Genomic DNA, 15,469 nt, shown 5'->3' with positions numbered 1-15,469 from the left:
GTGTATTGCCTCTTATTCTTACAAAGCAGATCCTCTCCGCTTCCCTAACAATAGGGGATGATTTGCACAGAGACTGCTAAGCAGGGAAACAGGTGTACACTTATGGGTGGATGCATTTCTCTTGCTCCAGGAAGAGCGGGGTATCTTGTTTTATTGCTTCTTCCCAACTTTTTTCTCCAACTTCTTCTAACTTTTCTAAAGTCTTAGTAACTTTAATATCATCTCATTCCTGCAAGGTAAGATAAATGCAAATTTAAACAGGCCTACCCCCATATGGATGACTAAATTGAAAAGCTTCATATGTGTGGTGGTAGCTTCCATGCTGGGATTGGCTGGGTGAAGAAACAGATGACTTTATAAAAGAACGGAAATGCATGGCCATTAGCCAAGGGCAACTGTTCTTGAAAAAAAATCACAAGACTATTTTACTATCATTTAAATAAGATTTATTAATGAAGAAATAACTTAGAAAAGAGGTAAATCAATCATTTTTTTAAGAATCAGTTCTCCACTGAACTCCTTCATATATTACTAGGAATGTCAAGCCACTTTGGGCAGATTTCTACTGTAAGTATGGTAATAAATAAAGTATTTTCAATATAAAATTTATTCTAAAAACTGGGGCAAAACTCATTTATACAAATATTAATAAGTATTTAGAAAAAATATTAAGAAGAAGCAACAATAATCTTAGTTGTCATTTCCTGTGTAAATCACTTTTTAGATTTTTTTTTTGCTATTGTAGTTTTTATTATTTTTTAAAATCATGGTAGATACACACCATTTGTGTACATGAATGGGTAAAATCAGTAACTTTTATTTTTTATTTATTTTTTTAAAGATTTTATTTATTTATTCATGAGAGACACAGAGAGAGAGAGGCAGAGACACAGGCAGAGGGAGAAGCAGGCTCCATGCAGGGAGCCTGACATGGGACTCGATCCTCGGTCTCCAGGATCATACCCTGGGCTGAAGCAGCACTAAACCACTGAGTCACCCGGGGTTCCCAAAATCAGTAACTTTTAAGATTAGATTAATTATCAACAGATTAACATATATGCTTGGAATCTGATACACAGAGGCTAAATTACCTTGAGTGGACAAAAAGTAAATTAGAGACCTAAAATGATATTCTAATTTACAGTCCAATGGGTCCCCACTAGGCCATAAATAAATTTTAAGAAATAGGGCAAACATGGGATCCCTGGGTGGCGCAGCGGTTTAGCGCCTGCCTTTGGCCCAGGGCGCGATCTTGGAGACCCTGGATCGAATCCCACGTCGGGCTCCCGGTGCATGGAGCCTGCTTCTCCCTCTGCCTGTGTCTCTGCCTCTCTCTCTCTCTTTGTGTGACTATCACAAAAAAAAAAAAAAAAAAAAAAAGAAGAAAAAAGAAATAGGGCAAACACAAACCAATTGAGTAAATATTAGTAAATGAAGAGAGACATATTGATGATGTAGCACCAAAAAAAGATCAAAATTGCTACTCCAGCCTCAATTATCCCTATTTCTTTTTCTGTATTTTAAAAACTTGAACATTCTTAGAAAAAGTGAATGCAGAAATAATCTAACAAGATAGTATTTAAAGGAGAGCAAATTTTCATTGATAAAGGCCATTGTTCTTTAAATGACAGATACCCTCAGACATCCCCATCCTAAACTAAAGGAATATATTACTTTTTGATCTGGAGGTTGGGCTCTTGCCTCTAGGAGGTGCTCTACTTTATTTCTTGTGACACGTGGGGCCAAGGAAGCAGGCTCACTTCAGTTGGTGGCTGCCATACCTGCCATGGCCAAGAGGATCCACTGGGGTAAAGAGGATCTGGGAAGGATTCACAATATCTTATTTTTTCAAAGGGGTAAAATAATTATTTCCTTGATTCTTTTTAAATAAGTACCTCAGAAGTATGGGCTCCTGGCATATGTGCTTTTTTTCACATTTGAACTGCCTTAATAATTTAAAATACATATATATGCGTAATGTAAAAAATTATCAAAGCCCATCCTTGGTTCTATGAACTCTAATTGTGGGCTTTACCAATGAACTTTGATTTCCAAATCTATCTTCAAACTATTAATTTACCATCTCCTTATTTCTGCTTACCACTACTACCACCCCACAGAAAAAGGGAAAAGGAAAAAAAAAAAGTTTTCCTTAATTGGGGGAACTTCAGTTATTTGATAACATTGTCAGCTTGCTCAGAAAAAGCTCAACCGTTTCTCCATGCATTTAAGAAATAAAAGTGTTTTGTTTTGTTTTTTCAATACACATTACTTTGGCTGCTGGGATAAAGAACTGGCTATAGTGAAGTGCCAAGCCCTCAAGTAGGAACCACCTGCTGTGCTGCTGAACCCGGAACCATCCCCAGCACTCATGGAATATTTATGGGCCACAGTGGCAAGAGAGCAACACAGGGCAGGGAAAACAGTGATCAGCGAAAGAGGGGTTAACAAAACACTCTTCACTATATTGTGGGAGTTACGACTGTGCAACCCTAAGCCTTTGCCAGTTTTATTTGCATTTAGGAGATGGTCTCCTGTTATGAGGAAGTATGACCCTAAGACCTTTCACTTGACCTTTCTCTGCTAATTCTAGCAATGTGAAATAAGACTTCCCACCAAGGGGCAGCCAAAGGTGGAACGGCCAACTAGAAATTTCATTTCCCAACCAAGGGAACATTTCAATTTCTAGGAAATCAATTGAGCTTCTATTAAAAACAATGACACATCTATGTGCTTTCCACAAATAGGTTGCTTCTTGTTGGAAGGCAGAAAGCCACCCTCCCTGGAGCCTCCAGATGAGCCCTGATTTATCCCTTCTGCACCAGGAATCATGTGAGCTGAAAGGTCAGGCAGTTAAAGATTTATGCTTTGTTTTATAAGATTGCTCAGAGAGAGAACTCTTTTTCCTCTCTTGTTTATTTTTTATCCTCCCCAGCCTGTCGTCCATTTTTCTGCCCAAACTAGACCATAGAAAGGGAAATGGGAAAATGTCCTGTAATATGAGCCCAGGAGCTTGCCATGTCCCCAGATGGCAGGATATGTGAACCAATGAGGCTAACCTCCCGTGGCCAGCCACTACAACCCACCCAGAAAGGGGCACATGCATCACTGTGCCTTGTAAATCTTTTTTAACCTCAGTTCTGAACTGGGATTTATTTGTTTTTCTAGGCAGATAGATCTGGCTCTCTCTGGACCCTACAAAATGATCTGTCACTGTCTACCCTGACAGTCTGTAATAAAGTCAGCTTGCCAGGTCTAGCAAATTGATGCCGTATCTTAGATCATGTTATGTTTTTTTCATTTATTAGATTCCCATCTTAGGCCACCCAGACATTGGTCTTTAAAGCACACACCTCCATCTCCCACGCTGGGATATCTGTCTGAGCAGGACATTACACAGGACGAGGGCTATGTGTGTTTATCACTTGCTTTCTGGGTATTCTTATTAATGCCTATTATTATTGACATGGTAATATTTAGGGAAATAACTAGTCCATAAGCTGAAAGGTGAAAACCAGGAAAATAAATCTTCAGCATCTACAAATTTTTAACCAGTGTGTTAACCTTTTATCAACCTCATTTGTTTCTCTCCCAATCTTTTTTTTTTCCTAGTTTATTTAACAATATCATCATGACTGTGAATAGAGCTAGATATCCACCAGTGTGCTTTGACTACTCTTCCCCCTTCATCTTCACATTCAGGCATCTCCATATATTACTGATTAAGCCTGGAAATGGCCCCTGCTTCACTGCAGCCCTCTGTCATCTCTCATTTGGATTATTGGGATAACCTTGGATCTGACCTCTCTGACTGTGGTCCTTTCCCATTATAGTCTATATCCCTCCTTCATAGTCCACGAATCTCAAAACATCATACTCCTCTTTAGAACTATCAATGCCTAACCACCCCCCTTTTTTGTCCTAATGCAAAGTTCAAAATGCTCAGATGGTTTCTCTTTACTTTCCAGACTCATTTGTTGCCATTCCTTTCACCCAGATACTTGTGTGCTTGCTCCAGTACCCTGCAATCCACCATGACTTTCCACATCTCCATACATCTATTTCAAAAGTTTCCACTATCTGGAATGACCACCCCCCTTTTACCTCAGGAAAACAAACACATATAAAAATTGGATTTTCAGGGTCTTTTTCTTTTTTAAAAAATGTATCTATTTATTCTTGAGAGACACACAGAGAGAGGCAGGGGCACAGGCAGAGGAAGAAGCAGGCTCCTTGCAGGAAGCCCAATGCGGGACTCGACCCCAGGACCCTGGGATCACTCCCTGAACCAAAGGCAGACACTCAGTCACTGAGCCACCCAAGCATCCCTTCAGGATCTGTTTCAAATGTCATCTTCATGAAGCATCCCTCAACATGTTCAAGATAAATTAAGCTGTCCTGCCCTTTTTTCCTATGCTGCCTCTTTATTCATCTGCTAGGGAAGCACATATATCTGCCTTACAACTTACAACCGTTTCTTATTTTCCCCATGGAAGACTATGAATTGTCTGAAGTCAGAGTATATGTCTTTTATGTCTCTACCCCTAGTAATGGATGCAATGTTTAGTCATTAAGGCTACAATACTTTGATCAGCTACAGGAACAGGACAAATAATTTAATTGAGGACCTGAAAGTATTTGGCTTTTGCAAAAGATTGCTTGAAAAGAACTACATATATACAGTCTATAGTTATCTTCTAAAGGCTTATAATCTCAATCACATTCAGGCACTTCAGTTTAGATTGAAATGGGTTCACTTCGACAACTTTTCTTCTTAAATATCTTATAATATTTAAATATTATAATATCAGGGATCCCTGGGTGGCGCAGCGGTTTGGCGCCTGCCTTTGGCCCAGGGCGCGATCCTGGAGACCCGGGATCGAGTCCCACGTCGGGCTCCCGGTGCATGGAGCCTGCTTCTCCCTCTGCCTGTGTCTCTGCCTCTCTCTCTCTGTGACATAAATAAATAAAAAAAAAAAATTAAAAAAAAAATAAATAAATATTATAATATCAAATTTTAAGTCCTGAGACTTGCAGTGACCTTGTAGAAGTCAACTACTGATTTTTTGGATCTTCTCTAGGTGAAACTCTAGATCTTTAGGGCTTTTACCACTCCTTCATTGTGTACACTCTGCTGAAGCTGTTAAACACAGCTCTGGACCTTATTTTACTTTATTATTTATTTATCTTTCCAAGAGTCTTTTAAATTTATTTTTTGCATAGGTAATACATTCACATGTTTCCAAAAGTATAGTTCCTTCCCCTTTCTCTACCCAACCTATTACAACTATTTCTTTTGCTTCCCTTACTTTCCTGTCTTCTCTTTCTATAAATAAAAGCAAGTAAGGATATATATTCTTACTTTTCCATCTTTCCCACACAAAGGATATGTGTTAGTCTGGGGCCTCTGAAAAGCTGTTGCCAAAACAAAATTAAATGTAAGAATAGTTCCCAAAGTTGTAACTGTTGGGTGAAAGGGAATTTGCAATTATAATAAATACTTCTAAAATTGTTCTCTTTGGGGATCCCTGGGTGACTCAGCAGTTTAGCCCCTGCCTTTGGCCCAGGGTGTGATCCTGGAGTCCCGGGATCAAGTCCCACAATAGGCTCCTTGCATGGAGCCTGCTTCTCCCTCTGCCTGTGTCTCTGCCTCTCTCTCTCTCTCTCTCTCTCTGGGTCTCATGAATAAGTAAATAAAACCTTTAAATAAATAAATAAATAAATAAATAAATAAATAAATAAATAAATAAATAAAATAATTGTTCTCCTTAGGGACTGCACCATTTTGCACTCCCATTGGCAAAATATGAGATTGTTAGTTTCTCTTAATTTTGCCAAAAGAATGTACTGTCGAACTTTTAAATTTTGTCAATCTGCGGTATGATTTTAATTTGCATTTATCTTATTATGAGTAAGTTTTAACATCTTTTCATTTTTTTAAGAGTCATTGGTATTTCTTTTTCTATGAACTGTTTATGTCCTTTACAAATATTTCTAGTGGCTTATTACCTACTCTTTATATATAAGGGAGGATTAGCTTTTGCCTGTAATAAGATTTGCAATATTTTTTCAGGTTGTAATTTATCTTTTGGCTTTGTTTATGGTCTATTCCTCCATTCAGAAGATACTCTGTTATCTATTACTATTATCTATTATCTTAGTCTGTTATTTATTTATAAAATAATTAATCATTTACTTTACGGTTTCATAGATAACAAGAAACACTTTACTCTCTCTAAGGTTCTGAAAAAAAACAACAACAGCCGAATTATGGAAAGAGTTCAAATTGGATACATGTTTGAGGAGAATAGACATTAACTCTTCTTTAAAAGTTAGGTAGAATTTGCCTATGAAGCCTTTTGGCCCTGGAATTTGTTTGTTGGGATTTTTTTGATTACTGATTCAATTTCTTTGCTAGTTATAGGTCTATTTATGTTTTCTACTTCTTCCTCTACCAGTTTTGCTAGTTTATATGTTCATAGGAATTTCTCCATTTCTTCCAGGTTGTTCCATTTGTTGATATATCATCTAAATTCATTCTATGGGGCCAGTATTACCCTGATACCAAACCAGATAAAGACTCCACTAAACAAACAAACAAACAAACTACAGGCAATATCCCTGATGAACATGGATAGAAAAATTTACATTTACTTATATATCTTAGCTATATCTATATAATGGAATATTACTTGGCCATCAAAAAATGAAATCTTGCTATTTGTAAGGATATGGACGGAGCTAGAGAGTATAATGCTAAGCAAAATAAGTCAGAGAAAGACAAATACCATATGATTTTACTCATATGTGGAATTTAAGAAACAGAACAAATGATCATGAGAGGGAAAAGAGAGAGCCAAACCAAGAAACAGACTTTTAAGTTTAGAGAACAAACTAAAGATAGTTACCAGAAGGGAAGGGGTGGAGAATGGGTGAAACAGGTGATAGAGAATAAGGAATGAACCTGTTGTGAGGAGCATTTGCACTGTATGTTGATTAACTAGGATTTAAATAAAAACTTAAATAAAATAAAAAATAAAAGATACATATTTATTCTAGTGATATGAAGCTCTATCATACACTAATATGTATTTGTTCTAGTTCTGGACATTTTCATCTACTCCATTTATCTGCTAGTCTATTCATGCACAAGTACCATACTGCTTTAATAATTAAGGCTATAATAGTTTTTGTTTGTTTAGTTCTGGACCTTATTTTAACCAAATTGGGGACATATGATTTATGCCAATTCAAAGATCCCCCCACCACACACCTAGAATTAGAATTTTGAGCCTTGTTATAAAAATTGGGGAACCCTTTGAAAACTTCTAGTTACACACAGAAAACTATTATTTTTTGTTTCTGAGCCAGGTTCTAGAGAATTCCTGTTAATTCCATAACCTACAGTTTCCTTCCAATTCTTGTTTTTTTGTTCAAGTTATCCAGATTCATTTTAGGGTAGGTGAAAAGAAAGTCCAGAAGCATCTTCTGATTAATAAAATATTGAACTTGTTTACTATAGTCTAGGTGTTAAATATGTTACACTCATCGGTTATACTTCAATTGGTAAGCTACACCGATTGGTAAACTAAGATATATAGAAACATATGGATATAATCTGATTATTAATGTAGTCAAATAATTCATGCCTAAAAATTACTTTTTTAGATAATATTAAGAACTGAAATAATAAAAAGTTCTATGTAAAAAATTTTATTCCAATCCTCCCACCTCCTAAGAAATCCACATATGTAGTTTGGTGTATATTCTATTATTAATAGTGTAAATGAAGGGGGAGCAGGATATTCTACCCAGAAATATGCCTCTTTGGAAAAGGGTTATTTTGAGCTAAATATTTTAAGAAACAGGAGACCCAGAAAAAGCTCTGAAAACAGAGTAGAAGTTACCGCTTCGTAAGGGAAATTTACATTTATAAAGGGAATCTCCATTTCTAAAGGGCGTCTCCTTCTCTAAACTAAAAAGAAAAGGATGACTCTAACTCACAGGAGAATCTTACCAATGGAATAAGCACAGGCTTAAATCTGCATAAAAAATCTTATCCCTGTTTACCAGGCTTCTCCTGCTCACCTTCCCATCCAGACTCCCCCACACCCTTTTCTTTTGTTTTTCACGGAAATATTTAAACTTGAAATGTAAGGGTATCTTTCAGGTATACACAGGATATACATGTTAATAAATGTCTGCTTGCTTTTCTCTTGTTCATCTGTTTCTTGTTACAGGGGCCCCAGCCAAATATTTAGAAAGCTAGAGGGGGAATTATTTTTTACTCCCCTTCATGAAGGTTCTATAATGTTGACTCACTACCCTTTTCCCTATAAGTTTTTTACCCCCAATGCAGCAATGGTATCAAAGAGAGAAAATAAGGCAGTATGAATACACAATACATTTCATTTATTTACAAAAACTATTAAAAAATTAGAAAAAGATACAATAATTTTCTTGTACCCACAAAGTTCTAGAGTATGCAAGCTCAGGAAAATCCCTTTGTACCATTAACATGAGTCTGTCCCATTTTGACCTGATTCTCTATCACAGCAGAAATTCCTCCTACTCTTCCCAGACTTCTAAGGAAACATCTAAACCACATGTTATTTTATGCCTGATAACATTACTTTATTGCATAAACATTTCTCAGTAAAATAATTATGAAGAGTGGTACCTATTGTTAGAGAAACAACATACACACAAAAATCTCTAGTGTTCCGTTTTTTCAAACTATAGTCTTGTTCTGTGCTTTTACTCTTGTAGTTACAAGACTACATCCTTCTGCAACATGGAGCTTCTTATCTTGTCCTTCTCTACGATTTCTTATTGGCTTATAAGTGTTCCCCTGAAGTCACTGATATAAACGGAATACATTTCTAAACTAAATGGATGTGGAAAATAAAGGCAAAAGAAAAAGTTAAATTTCCTTACTACTTATAGCCCATTGACAAGTCCGTGAAACAGGCCAAGTGACCTTCCTCTGGGAGCTCGGCTGCCTCCATGTTGACACTTTGCTAAAGGCAAAAGATAATCTTAGCCTGACCATCTAGGATCTGTGAGTCTGTTTTAAATATATAAAAATTCCTTTGGAAATTTAAACTTCCTTTATCTCTACCCCCCACCAAGATATATGTTAGCAATCATCCTCCAAGCATATGGCCCACTGATGTACGTCTGAAGAGTATCATGGCTGAGTTTTTGCTAAACAGTAATAAATGACCTTTTCCTAACAATAGTGAGCACCCTCAGGGTACAGGAAACCTTGTTTCCAAAATCCTTGGAGGTTTGTGCTGTCTCTAACCCCCTTCCAGCTTGAAAGAATATAATGGGCCACTCTTCATGACCAGGTGCATTTCTTTCTGCCCATGGGTCCTGTCCCATGGTTTAATAAAACCACCTTTATGCACTGAAGATATCTCAAGAATTATTTCTTGGCTGTCAGCTCTGAACCCACCATTTCCACATCATAAACTGATGACACTTACCCTCCTTTTGAAACTTGTTTGACTTCTGACTTAACTACCCAACATAGGTCACTATATTTACAATACCAAATTCTGATATGAGCCAACTTTAATTCAAATCCAGGTGCTATTATAAACTCACAATGTGAGTGGGGAAAATGCTAAAATCCTCCCTACATTAGTTTTTTTTCATCTGTAAAGTGAGTCTAAGTGTATTAGCTTCATACAAATGTTTTGACGATTAAATGAAATAATGCACATAAAGCTCCAGATATATTGCAGGGTGCATAGTTAGCCCTCAATGAGAGTTAATAATTTTGATGACAATGAGGAGAAGGAAGAGGAGAAGAAGGAGGATAATGTTAATGACTGTAGTGATAATGTCCTAATTTAATGCGAATAGAGAAAGAGTAATCTGTACTATACTGAATACATTCACTTTCCAGTCCCCTCCATGCCATGAAAAATGACAACACTTAAGAAAATGCAGAGAGCAATAAAAGAAGTCATCTTCTCCAATGTGAAGCAGATATCACAGTCTTATTAAAAATTTTTCACAATAAGGAAGATGATGCTATTGATGTGGGAGTAGAAGGCTAGGTGAGGACAAAGCATGGAGCTGATACCTGGCAGCCTCTCCCACCCCTGCCCCACACTCTTGGGTGGTATATGCATGACATTCCTTCAGGAAGATCCCCACTGTCTTAATGTTAATGGCTTGCTAGAGGGAAAAACAACCTTAACTTGATGATGACCTGGCCTCCAGTATCTTGTAGGTCCACTTTAGTATAGGATTTTCAAAGTCCTTTTGAAAATCTCCTTTTTCCTCATCTCCCCCAACTCCCAAGTATATAATCAAATCACCCCTCACAACCGCGGTAGTATTAGGGATATTTTGAACTCTTTCTGCCCACGGGTCCTGTCCCCGTGCTTTAATAAAACCACATTTTTGCAACAAAGATGTCTTAAGAATTCCTTCTTGGTCATTGGCTCCAGACTTCAACCCGCCATACCTCACCTACATTTGAAAACCGTGTCACTGTGTTAATGGGAAGTTTTCTCTCTGGTGAATATTGGCATCCTATACTAAGTTAGACCTTTCAGTCTACTCTAGAGCATCTAGAGTGCCAAGCCTTGTCTTTGATATAGTGCTTCATTTTCATATTGATGCTCTATTCCAGTGTGCTCTAAGAAGAAAGCATATGTACAAAAATGATGGCTGGTAGCCCTACTTCAAAAATTGTTTTCAAGGTGCTGAGATCCAATATCAAATTAATTGTAACACAAGATAACAGGAGGTCCAAGGATGAGGATGGAGCTCATCCAAACTTTGCCACTTACTTCCTGTATGACCTTGAATACATTCCTTAGCTTTTTGGGATCTCAGCATTTCCAAATAAGTTGGATGTGATTGTAGAAGCTGCTTTCAGGCAATCAACATCAACAATGGAAACCTGGGTTTCCATGTAGAAGGGCCTACAGGGATCCCTGGGTGGCGCAGCGGTTTAGCGCCTGCCTTTGGCCCAGGGCGCGATCCTGGAGGCCCGGGATCGAATCCCACGTCGGGCTCCCAGTGCATGGAGCCTGCTTCTCCCTCTGCCTGTGTCTCTGCCTCTCTCTCTGTGTGTGTGACTATCGTAAATAAATTAAAAAAAAAAAAAAAAAAAAAGAAGGGCCTACAGCGACGCCCCTCCCCCACGCTGAGTTCAAACAGGTCCACTAGGTGACCCACCTCAAAATATCCCTAATCCCTATCTGACCAATAGGTTGCTTACATCGGGATGGAGTTACCCAAAAGAGAAAATATCATATGGTCCCATACTTCCTCACCTCCCCTCCTTAACTACAGCCCCCCACCCACTGCCTCATGGGGGGCAGTCTTTGCTCTGCTGTTCTGCCTGCAGCTCCCTTGTGCTGTATTCAATACATTTCTATTGCTTTCATTCTGTCTCGGGTGAATTCTTTCACCACCTGCACTGCAGGCTTCCACTGTCGGATCACCCCACCCTATTGGGAGACCCCAGAGTAATTAGGCTTCATGTAAATGCTTCTTTCAGTGCTACACTGAAATCAAAAGATTGATTGTGGTTCCTACTTTAGGGTAGCTTTGCTATTTTTGGTTTTCTCACAAAAACCTGAGAGTCCCGTCTTGTTCTTGAATCAGCTCCTAAGACTAATATTTAAAAAGACCTGGGGCGCTGGGCTGGCTCAGTCAGTTATGCATCTGCCTTCAGCTCAGGTCGTGATCCCAGCATGCTGGGATGGAGCCTCATGTCCATCCAGCTTCCTACTCAGTGGGGAGTCTGCTTCTCCCTCTCCTTCTGCCCTTTTCCCCACTTGCACGCATGCACATGTTCCCTCTTAAATGGATGAATGACTCTTTAAAAAAGAATAATTAGGGGCACCCGGGTGGTTCAGTGGTTGAGTGTCTGCCTTTGGCTCAGGTCATGATCCTGGGGTCCTGGGATCAAGTCCCACATTGGGCTCCCTGCAAGGAACCTGCTTCTCTCACTGCCTATGTCTCTGCCTCTCTCTGTGTGTCTCTCATGATTAAATCTTTATAAATAAATAAATAAATGGGTCCAAAAGAACTATAGCTATCCTGTGGTGAACACAGCATAATGCAAAAACTTGTCAAATTACTAAGTTGCACACCTGAAATTAAGGTAACATTGTGTATCGACTAGATTCAAATCAAAAAATAAAAATAAAATAAATGAAATATTTTTTAAAAAAATAAAAAGAACTGTTCATTCATGTGAAGGAAGCATCCTGCATAAAATCAAGTTTAGGTAACTGGATGTATCAATAGAAAAACAGACCAATAAACTGAGGTTTTTCTTCCCTTTCTCATGAAAAAAAAAAAAAAAAAACTTGGAAGATGCCCACATCTTCTGAATGTAGTCCTACAAACGTTTGGAGATCAAACATAGAATCAACATAATTGAAAAGACAAAGAATGAAGGAAAGAAAAGTAATAGGGATGCAGGGGAAAACAAGAAGGTAGAAGAACCTGAGAACAAAACAATCTATTTCTTGCCACTCAAAGTGTGGTCCTTGGACCAGTAAGATTGGCATCATCTGAGAGCTGCCTCTGAAGTGTGGAATCTCAGACATACTGCTGGTTTATTATAAGGATGGTGTTGGTGCTTGGATCCTTTTCATCTGCCAGCATACCTGTCCTTTAGCTGCCGCAAGTGCTAGCTGATAACAACTCACAGCTGGCCCTTTATCTAAAGAGTTACCCTTGGCCAAATGGGAGCTTCCTCACTGGAAAGCTACACAGTACCTACTCACCCAACAAACTTCAGTTAACAATTGACTAGTACTGAGGGATGAAAGCCTGGTTCCTCATCTTAGGGTGAGATTACCTGTTGTAGGATGTGTTCCAAAGCTTCCGCCTGGGTTCAGACTAAAGCTAGTCTTTGATTGAGACCACATTTATGATTAGCTTTTATGCCCTGCTCTATCAGGCACTGTGCACTCCTTTTCTCCTGAGAAAACTCCTCTAGTGAGTGACTTGAATAAGAATCCCCATCTCATGCTCCACTTTTAAGAAACTCAACCTAAGTTGGTTTGTACCAGAAATAGATCTGAGAAGCAGATGCTAAGGATAGAATTTTATAGTTGGATCTAACTTGCCAGCTGGATCACGGGTGGTAGGTGATGTGCTGATAGTCTCTGGGATGCTGCAGCATGCAACTACTAAGACTTTCACTTGAGAAGAATGAGATGGGTTGCAGCCGGAGGGGATGAACGAACAGTACAACTTCTTGGATGTTAGAGGGTTATGGGGAAGTAGCAACTACAAAGACTGAAATTGAGAGGCTGCTGCTAAGTACCACTGATTTAGTGAAGAAAGAAAATGACAGGTTCAGACCTTCTAATAATTCAGAGTAAAGTGTGAGTGTCAGAGGCCTCCTTGGTAGCATTTGAAAAGATTCTCATCACTTGAAGCGAGAGGGTGCAAATGGCTGTAGGCAGAGAACTTAAGTGTAATGTTGGCAGATCTTTAGAGAATTCTTGGCCTTGGCTAATCTTTGACAGTACAGGACCCAGAGAGGGAAAGAATGGAACTCTGAGATATGAGATGAGGACATGTAGGTTGATGAACTTGTGAACTTTGTATCCTTAATTTCTTTGAGTCCACTAGGCCAGCAGAAGTGGTCTATTTCTTTGGAGGAGAGATCGCCCACCTTGAAGACTGTGTAGAGACCTCAAATGAGGTAGGTGCTAAACATGACAACAAAAGTCCTCTTTAGAATCTGTCCTCTCCTCTCCACCTGGGCATCAGGCCCTTAAATATGATTGAATCTCAGCATAGTCAGCCTGGAGAAGTACTGGACCAGTCAGGGATGAGAAGGGATTATACATCAAAGCTGCCAAAGGACATGTATAGCATGCACTGACAGGAATCAGGAAAATGTGTCTGAAAATGTCGACTGAGAAACTACCTCAGATTCATTCCACTAAGCTAGTTTCGATGTAAGGAATACCTGAAAGTAAGTTTGTGATAACAGTTGCTCAAATCCTAAAGGTACTAGATCAAGAAGGGGGGATATAAAGCTAGATGAAGGACAATTTACAATATAAAAGAACTCTCTAGTGCTACAGTATTTAATTCCTTGGCAAGAACCCTAAGTGATGCTTCTAAAAGGCTTAGGAAAAACAAAAACAAAAAACAGTAGCTGGTATTAAATTAGAGAGGCCATGGAAAATTGTGAGAAAGAGCTCAAAAGGGTTATAGAGCTGATCATGCTAGAATGCATCAATTATACACAACTAGGAAACCTACCAGCTGGTCATTTTCCTTAAGAGGGCCTGGAGCACACTCCATTCACTAAAGCAATAAGAAATGAACTGGAAAGAAATACACCAGCATCACTGTAATACTCAGTAATGCCTGCCTTCTATGGGCTGAATTGGTAGCTGTTACAGAACTGAGTTCCCTAGAAGCAATGGGGATGATAGGATGTTGGAATAGCCTTGTTAGCAAAGTATGAATGGCAGCCTAGCGGGGTCTAACTTAGAATGGTCTATAGAAATAACCTGAAGTACATGGTATTTCTAGAGGCAAGATCAATAAGCAGCTAACTGCCTAGGGTACTGTCAAATCTATCTATCTATCTTTCTATCTATCTATCTATCTATCTATCTATCTATCTATCTATCTCCCCATCTATCCAACTATATCCAAAAAGTCAGGAATAGATGAGTAGAAGGCAGAGGTAACACTTCCCCATGAAAAGTCATGAACTTTTGCCCAGTTTCCAGACTGGAGCCAGCTCCCAGAAGCAGAACCTATTGACTGAGGGAGCATCTGAGTCTAGATGATGAAGGTCCCTGTGGCACCACAGCAATTACATACACAGATTTGCATGTCATCCTCTCACAGGGGCTATGCTAATCTTCTCTGTATCTTTCCAATTTTATATATATATATATGCTGCTGAAACAAACACTAGCAATCATATACAATAGTGATTCCTCCATTCTTCCCCAATAGGATCTATAGCCACTAACTTGTGTAAAAGCACACTTAGAAAATGGGAATTTCCATATCTTTCAAGGCCTGGTAGATATAGGGTCTAAGTTCAATCTGATACCAGGAGATTGAAAGTGCCACGTTATTCTCTTTCCCATTAGAGTTGGGGGGATAAGGAGTTCAGTTAATAAAGATAATAAATGGAGTTCTGACCCAGGTCTGTCTCAAGTAGGGGCTACTGTCTCTATCAACCCACTTGATTGTCATGTCCCTGGTCCCCAATTATATAATTCAAGTACACATATTTAGCAGTAGGCAGAAACTTAACACTGGTTCCTTGACTTATAGATTAGGAATGGTTGTAGTAAAAAAGCCAAGTAGTAACCCCTGAAACTATCCCAATCCCACCCCCAGAAATTAGAGTAAATTTAAAAAAAAAAACAAAAAAAACAGCACAATAACAAGATCAGTGCTATATTCAAGGACTTAAAACATGTAGAGGTGATGTTTCCCA

General features: G+C 38.7%; 1 pseudogene; it reads right to left on the bottom strand.

Annotated features, from left to right (window-relative positions):
• Positions 1-14,820: 14,820 nt before the first annotated feature.
• Positions 14,821-14,915, bottom strand: LOC140608885 (U6 spliceosomal RNA; annotated as a pseudogene).
• Positions 14,916-15,469: the final 554 nt, after the last annotated feature.

Source organism: Canis lupus, chromosome 1, assembly GCF_048164855.1.
Source record: "Canis lupus baileyi chromosome 1, mCanLup2.hap1, whole genome shotgun sequence".
Classification (NCBI taxonomy): Eukaryota; Metazoa; Chordata; class Mammalia; order Carnivora; family Canidae; genus Canis; species Canis lupus.
The sequence above is the reverse complement of the archived record's forward strand: the minus strand, read 5'-3'. Positions and strand labels throughout refer to the sequence as shown.